Raw genomic sequence first — 7,625 nt, 5'->3', positions numbered from 1 at the left:
TGGTTCTTAAATATAAGTGGAAAAACACTCCACATGTAATGATAGAAATGTATATGAAACTACACTAAGATATTATTTTTCATCAGATTGGCTAAGGTCCAGGAGTTTGATAACACACCGGATTAGCCAGGAGATAAGAAAATAGGCATTGCCATAGATGGCTGGTAGAAATATAAGCTGGAGGGCAGTTTGCTACAAACACTTTGTCTCCATTTACCTTCTACTTCTAGGAATTTATTCAGCAGATGCATTTGCATGTGCGTGAAATGATGCAGCACCATGTTTAATGGCAAAAGATTAGAAACAGCCTAAATGTGTAACAGTAGGGGGTGTATTAAATAAATGATGACATGTCCACGACAAGGAATGCTGTGTAGCTGCAGAGAAGAATGAGAAGATGCTTTATATATTCATATGCAAAGACATATCTAAATATACTACTAAATGAAAACATACCAGATGTGAAATAGTGTATGTAAGTATGCTACCATTTGATTAAAAAGTGTACAAAAAGTAAATATGTGATAGATACATGCATCCATAAATAGATGTGAGAGTGTTAGTCGCTCAGTCCCGTCTGCCTCTTTGTGACCCCTTGGACTGTAGTCTGCCAGGCTCCTCTGTCCATGGGATTCTGCAGGCAAGAGTACTGGAGTGGGGAGCCATTCCCTTCAGGGGATCTTCCCACCCCAGGGATCAAATCTGCCTCTCCTGCATTGCAGGTGGATTCTTTACCATGGGAGTCACTACATAGATGGTTTTAAAAAAAGTTTAAAAAGAATAAATATGTTGAAATAGAGACATACATATAAATATTTGTATATGCTTAAACTTATTAGGGAGCATACATAAAAGACTAGCAGTTTTTGTTGCCCTATGAGAAGAGGAACTGGGTAGCTTTGGAACAAGAGCAACAGGGACTTTTAACCTTTTGCCTTTCTCTAACTTTAGAGTTCCAAACCATATATTTACCCACAGAATTAAACTTTTCAAAATACCAAAAATGCAGTAGAAATGTACTTGCAATTGAATACATTTAAAATTTGAAAGAAAATGTTTAGAGGACAAACCACAGGGCAGACAGGACTGATGAGACAGGTTCTTCAGGGAAGGATTTGCTGCAGGGGGGACATTGGGTAAGAGCTGAGTGAAGTGAGGAAGTGAGCTCTGAGACCCATTTGGGAGGAAAAAAATGCATTTCAGGCAGAAAAAAGCCAATGCAAAGGCCCTGAGGGGCATGCCTGGAATTCCTTAGCGCAGAGGAGGGGCCCACGTGTCTGGAGTGAAGTGAGAGGGGAGACTGTTTCAAGTTGTCATCAGAAAGAGGCCAGGGGCCTGGCACACAGCCCTTGTAGGTCATGGCAAGGGTTGGAAGTTGAGTGTGTGTGACCCCTAGAGACTGAGCAGAAGGGGCCGTGGTCAGTCTTCCCCTCTAGGTGGGGAGTAGCCTGGCCCTGCCCTCACGGGGCAGTGTGCAGTGGGAGCCACAGACAGACAGACAGTAACAGAATGTGCTTCACAAACGCTGTGAGACCCTGGGGGAGGGCTGCGAGGCTTCAGCAAGACTGGGATGGAGCGGACACAGGGAGGAGAGGGCCAACTTATGTATTTGTCTTTTCAACTCGAGTAGAGTTGATTTACAATGTTGTGTTAATTTCTGCTGTGCAGTAAAGTGATTTAGTTATATATGTATATGTGCATATATAACACACACACATATTTTTCATATTCTTTTCCGTATGGTTTATCACAGGATATTGAATATAGTGCCCTATGCTATACAGCAGGACCTTGGTTTACCCATTCTATATATAAAAGCTCGTATCTATTAACCCAGCCTCCCGTTCCATCCCTCCCCTAGGAAAGGGCCAATTGAGTGGGTAAAGGAGGGCTTCCCAGGTGGGTTAGTGGTAATGAATCCACCAGCCAATGCGGGGGCCACAGGAGACATGGGTTCAATCCCTGGGTCAGGAAGATCCCCTGGAGGAGGGCATGGCAACCCACTCCAGTCTTCTTGCCTGGAGAACCCCATGGACAGAGGAGCCTGGTGGGCTACGGTCCACAGGGCTGCAAAGAGTCAGACGTGAATGAGCACACACGCATGCAGAGGGTTACAGAAGACCTTGCCTAGGAGGTGGGATTTAAACTGAGATCTGAAAGCTGAGAAGCAGCTGTGTGAAGGATGGGAGGAGAACTTTCAGGGCAAAGGGAGCAGCAGGTATGAAAGCCTTGAACTAGAGGGAGAACTGTCTTATAAATTTCCACAAGGCGGAAGAGGGTGGCGTGTAGAGACCAAGGGGAAATAGGGAGATGGCAATGATGCTTACTACCAAGGATGGAGAAGAGTTTTAGTGGGGGTGTCTATCTCTGAAAATCAGTGATTTGATGACACCTGGCTTCAGAATTCTGGAAACAAAAGAGGCAGACACGGTTTTCTGCCAGGATGTGATCTAAAATATATTTGGTGCTGGTTACTGCATTATTCCACCTCCTGTCTTTCCTTCTAAAGTTGGGTCCCCATTCTTTTCTTGAAATGAACAACTTTTCATGCCAGGAAGACAGAGATCTTGCAATTCTTTGGGAGCCCCAGTCAACTGGTGTCCTAGAACCCCTTCATGGGAACTTTCCTTAGCCCGGGTCGCTCCACTTTGCACCTTCCCCTCCTGAAAAGGTGAAAAGTTTGGTAGCCGTGAATAGAGGAGAAAGAACTACTGAAATCAAGATTTTCCAGCATCGAGCTGCACACGTGGTGATGGGACGTGGCCTGAGCATCAGGCACAGTGCCGTGTGGGATGGCCTCCGTCTCTCAAGAGCACTGTGCCTGTTTCCTAAGTGGAGAGCAGAACAACGTAATGGTGTGCTGATGAGCTGGTCAACATTCCCAATTTACGCCTTTAACTCCAGGCCCAAACTGAAAACGGAACTGGGAGACCCTCCCAGGGCTCCCTCAGGGCATGTCCCTGCCCCACAGAAGAGCAGCAGCTTCTTGCCAAGGAGGTTTGGGGCACCCACCCAAGGAAAGGGGGTGCTGCCTGGGTGCTCACAGCCCTGTCCCCAGCTACTTCAGAGGCCACTGGCTCTGGGCCTGGTTAGAAGGTTACCTCCTATAGACAGTCTCAAACCTCCATCCTGTATCATAAGGGCCCAATCCTGTTTCCAGAATCACTGTGGTCAGTAATACAGCTTCTCAGCAAGAACGTGGGAGCTTTCTTTCTCAGTAAGAACAAATGGATAGGAATTAAAAGCGCAAATGAGGGGGAATTCCCTGGCAGTCCATTGGTTAGGATTCCTTGCTTCCATTGCATGGGGTCTGGTTTGATCCCAGGTTGAGGAATTAAGATTTCGGAAGCTACACAGCACAGCCAAAAAAAAAAAGTTTTGTAGCGATAACTGTCACACTAACCACTGTGAGACTTTGACTCCTCTTGGCCTCCATCTCTCATCTTTAAAGACAGCAATGCCAGGCGCTCATCCCTAAGAGTTCTTGTGGATCTGATGGTTCCTGTTTTCCAGTCCCCTGTCCAAACACTGAGTCCCTCACCAGCGATGAATGGCAGTCCCTGCCCGGGCCACTTTCCAGGGCTGAAACCTGAGCATAGAGCTGGAGAGGGAGAGGCTGACTTCACCTGCAGCGGGTACCTCGGGGGGACACCTCACCCCCAGTCTCATTGTGCACTGCATGGAGCTGGCCCGGTGAACCCCACTCGGAGAGGGGCGCCTGAGTTCCCGGAGAAATGAGCTCTCCTTGCTAATACAGCTCGCTTCATAAGGGTAATTTGACTTGGGAGATCTGATTCTCAACTGCTGTTGACCATCTAGACCATTAATTCATTCTTCTTTTCATTCATTAATTCAACTTTTTTTAAACATTATTATATAGTAGGCACTGTACAGGGCTGTAACGATACTGAGGTAAGAGGACAAAGATTCAGCCCGCGTGGTGCTGGAATTCTATTCGGGAAAGAGACATTAACCAAATGGGCATGTAGCACTGTTTCAGGTAGTGATAAATGCTGTGCTGAAAAAAATAAAACAAGGTAAGGGATGAGGGATAATCAATGGTGGATATTTTGACTCTTTGGGGGAGTTTTCCAGGGGAAAAGGAATTTGGGAAGGGAATTCAGGGAAGACCTCTCTGTTGGGGTAACATTTGAGCAGAGATCTGAATGAAGAGAGAGGCCAGGCTAGGTGAAGGTGCAGGCAAGTTTAGGAAGGAGGAACAAGCAAAGTGCAGTGGTCCTGAGGTAGGAACAAGGATGCTTATCTGTGTGTCTCTGGGTAGCAGCCTTTCCACTGAGGGGGTGAGAGCTAGCCTTCTTAATCTGACTGGTCAGAGGCTGCAAAGTACATGTATGAGCTACAGGGAAGGAATCTGCTACAGTGTGTCTTTAAAATGACAGCACAGATGGCCAGACAGGCTCACCTCTAACGTGCAGGATCCGGTGCATGTCCAGGTGAACAAGTACTATATGTCTAAATATTGCCAAAGGATCAATCAGGCTAATGCAGGAGGAGGCCCATACAAGCCCTGGAATCAAGAGCAGGACTGTTGTGCAAGGAATTCTGGAGCACCAGGTGGTCCAGAGGGCAGAGAGCAGGCTCTGGATGGGCAGCGGCTGGAGAGGGTCCAAGGGGACCTTGCAATGCCAAGGTCCAGGGCAGGGGTACCTCCTTGGCCGAGTATGACGGACACTATACATGGTTCCTGAATGGCTAATGTTTAAGAAAGGATCCTTCACGCAGAGTTAAGCTGCAAAACAGGAAGTGAGGAATGTTGTCAAGGTGCCAGAGGTTAAACCTTTGGGACAAGAGTGAGCAAGAGCTGATAGATATCTTGAACTATTTAACCAGGAAGTTTACAAATTTCTTGTATTTTCTGTTTATTTCTTCTTTGTTCTTTTGACACCTATAGCAAACTCTTTGAAAGCTCTATTCAGTCTTGGCTAAGCAAACCCACAGAACGGTGTCCATCTTTGCTTGAAGCAGAATATTTAAGGGGGCAGCACCACCTGAGGGGATGACAGCAACTCAAGCAGAAGACCCCGGAGAAGTCCCTCCAAAACCCCTACCAACACACACACTCCTGAAAGTATTCTTTCCAGCACTAATGTTGGGAAGTGCGAAGAAAAGAAACCCTTTTAGTACAACAAGACTAGTAGAGGCTCTCAGTACCTGCTCTTCCCTCTTTCTCGAAATAACAGAACCCCAGTGTTATCTGCAGCACAAGTGGCCAGTATAAAGACACTGTTTCTCACACTTCTAGAAGCACAGTCTGCTCATTTGACCAAAATTCTAGTCAATGGGATTGAGTAGAAGTAATTTGCATAACTTCAACTTGTTCTGCTAAAGAAAGAAAGTTCCTCTCCTCTTCTTCCTTCTCCCTTCCTGCTGAGTGTGACATGGTGGTTAGCCATCCTGAGCAACATGGACAAGTGGACACCCTAGCAGACAGAACAAGACGGAAGGGACTGGGTCCCTGACACCATAGACCTGTTAACAGGGTAGTCTTGGCTTTCTTACATCTGGACTATTAAGTGAGAAAGAACTTCTATCTTGTTTAAGCCCCTGTTGGTTTTATTGTTGTTGTTTGTCTCTGTTGTAGTTGCTGAAGTCTCATCCCAACAAAGGTAGTACTTTTACTACCTCTTGGAGGTAACAAATCTCACAAGTTTAATTTTCTTGTATAAAGGACTTCCTTTCATTTGCCTTGAAGACTGTGGGTTGTCTCCTAATCCATGTTTGTTCTCCTGTAATTCTTTCTGAATTACATAGACTTTGATCACATCACTGCTCAGCACATGTCTTTCTAGTTGATATTCTTTGAGTTTTAGTCTGACCTCATGGAGAATGCCTCTGCATTTCCTAAAATTTGATGACTTCCCTTTTATTATCTTCTTTCAGTAAAATGGTACCAGAGGCTTTTGCCTGTGGACTGGAAATCTGGCCCAGGATCTACAAATGTTTGTTGAATTAAGTTGAGTTGAACTTAAAAGCAGTTTCTCTGTAAGAAACAAAATGAAGTAAGTTCAAGTTTCCAGACAGCACAGCCCAGGGTTTCATGTACTATGTCAAGGAGATAACATGAGGCCATGGAAGGAGTTAAGATTTCGAGAATATTCCTTTGCAGGAACACGCTTCATCTTCTGCCCCCACCCCACCCTCAAATTCCTGGCCAATTCCTATCTACCCTTCTTGTCTCAGCTTCGACAATACTCCCCAGGCTCCTAGGCCAGGTTGCTTTCCTCTGTCTCACGGCCTCTGGTACTTGTTCTTTATCCTATACTTCATGCTCGTGTTTATTCCTCTGCTGTCTGTCATTTTCAGTCAGCTGTTGAGGTGTGACTACACCCTCTGTGTGTCCGCAGAGTCCAGCCCAGTGCTTGGCTTACAACTGGTGCTCAGTAACAATTTAGTAAATGAATGAGTGAATGAAGAGCCAATGAATGAATAACATTATTGTGAATCCTCTCTCGTACCCCATATTAGAAGCAAACCCTAGGCTCTTCCTAAGGAAATGTTTCCGTTTCCAATCACTTATCACTTTGCCTGCTGCTCTCATTCTGGAGCGAGTAACCATTGTTTCTCCCTTGCGTTATTGTATTAGACACCTAACTGGACTCTTGGTTTCTACTTCCCTTCTGTCCTCCCCCTCAAAACACACACCAACCTTTCAGTGCAAGTTCAGAAAAAAAGTGAGGATGAGGGCCAAGTCACAAGTGAAGGCCATATAGAAGATAGCAATTATGTGCTTCCCAGAGCAGGAAACTCATAAAAACCTCCTTTTTAAATGTTTTAACTACTTCAGGTAAAGACTACATTTCTCGTTCTCTATTGACATAGATTTTGGTCAATGCATTGTGAGAGGGGACAGGTGCATCTCTGAGCCACACCCTTTGTAAGGGTATGAAGCTGCTTCTTCATGTCCCTTTCCAGCTGTCTGAAATACAGAGGTGGTGGCAGCAGCTGGAGCAGCTATCCTAGCCCATGAGATGGAAGCCAGATGTTGAGGAAGGCAGGACAACAATAGAGAAGGGTGAGTTCTCAATCTTTTGGAGCTCTGTATCTGCCTTGGAATGTGAGAGAGAAATAAAATTCCATCTTGTCTAAGTTACTCCAATTTGGGGTGGCTGGTACAGCAGCCTGATATGTATCCTACCTAACACATCCTCCTTTCCCTAATGCAGTCGCTTCATGAGACTGAAAAGGAGATTACGAAAAGTATATACAGAAAAGTCAATATCCCTTCTGATGGGTACCTTGGGGACCTCTTGAAAATTAAGGGAGAGGTGGAGAATAAACCCTTAGTCTAAAGCAGCCAGGAAAGCATTATCTTCCACCCAGGAAAGGCCCTCTGGTTCCATATGTGAACGTGTTGGGGAAGCGTGGGAGGGCAGAGAAGGCAAGCCTGCTGCTTGGTTTCAGACTCTAATGTGCAAAATGCCTTTAGGGAGTGAATAAGAGAATTAACTTAAGCTCTGGGTTTGGGGGCTTTAGTGGGCTTACGACAGACTTTTAATCACCCTTCACTCCCTGTGGTCCCAGTGTGTGAATGTTAATACATTCACTTGTATCACAACCCAGGGCAAGGTCTGCGTGTTTATGACCCGACATTGTGTGAGGCTGCT

The sequence above is a fragment of the Muntiacus reevesi genome, chromosome 7, assembly GCF_963930625.1.
Source record: "Muntiacus reevesi chromosome 7, mMunRee1.1, whole genome shotgun sequence".
In the NCBI taxonomy this organism is placed as follows: Eukaryota; Metazoa; Chordata; class Mammalia; order Artiodactyla; family Cervidae; genus Muntiacus; species Muntiacus reevesi.
This window is presented reverse-complemented; position numbering follows the sequence as displayed.